Source organism: Octopus bimaculoides, chromosome 9 (genome assembly GCF_001194135.2).
Source record: "Octopus bimaculoides isolate UCB-OBI-ISO-001 chromosome 9, ASM119413v2, whole genome shotgun sequence".
Classification (NCBI taxonomy): Eukaryota; Metazoa; Mollusca; class Cephalopoda; order Octopoda; family Octopodidae; genus Octopus; species Octopus bimaculoides.
The window spans coordinates 90,919,078-90,919,922 of NC_068989.1; the positions used below are offsets into that span (position 1 = coordinate 90,919,078).

At 31.6% G+C, this 845-nt stretch overlaps 1 protein-coding gene across 2 annotated transcripts in view; it reads right to left on the reverse strand.

The window, feature by feature from the left end:
* LOC106868310 (protein PFC0760c) overlaps nucleotides 1-809 on the reverse strand; it is a 54,779-nt gene extending 53,970 nt beyond the window's left edge. For both annotated transcript variants that reach the window (XM_052970891.1, XM_052970892.1), the window contains exon 1: nucleotides 193-809. The gene's annotated coding sequence lies outside the window, so the exon portion shown is untranslated. The remainder of the gene's footprint in view (nucleotides 1-192) is intronic.
* Nucleotides 810-845: the final 36 nt, after the last annotated feature.

Consider the following 845-nt stretch of genomic DNA (forward strand, 5'->3'; position numbering starts at 1 on the left):
GTAATTTGAACTCAGAACGCGAAGACGGATGAAATGCTGCTAAGCTTTTTTTGCCCGGTGCGGTAACGATTCTGCCAGTCTTAATAATAATAATAATAACAATAACAACAACAACAACAACAACAACAACAACAACAACAACAACAATAATAATAATAATAATAATAATAATAATAAAGAGAATGGTAATACCTAAATTGCATGTTAAGTTGGTCTTCGTGTAAATCCCGGAATCCTTTTGGTCGATGTCGTTGTTAATATTGGTGATGATGATGATGGCAGTGGTGGTAGTAAGGCTTCGTAGATTTTCACGTAACGCGACAGGTGAAGAGACGGACTTATGCTTATGTAAATATAATATGATATAATACATGTATATATTTATATATCTATATCTATCTATCTATCTATCTATCTATATATATATATATACATGCGTGTGTGTATGTATGTATGTATGTATGTTTATGTAAGTATAAGAGGAACTGAGATGTGTATGTGTGTACGTGGAGAGAGACAGAGAGAGAGGAATAGGTAGATACGTAGATAATAGATAGATAGATAGATAGATAGATAGATAGATAGATAGATAGATAGATAGATAGGATAATAAGTTAACTCTAAACACAAATTAAGTTTGAGAAACAAGAGAAAGAATGGAAAGAAAACTATAAAAGGTGGAAAAGTCTTTCAAAACCCCGTACGAGTAAAGAAGAAACAAATAAACAGGAAGAAAACAATAATCAAACGAAGAGATAACACACATACATACATATATACGCGAAATGACAGATGGAAGACGACGGTGTCAACTGCTTTCATATACATATATATATATATTGTAT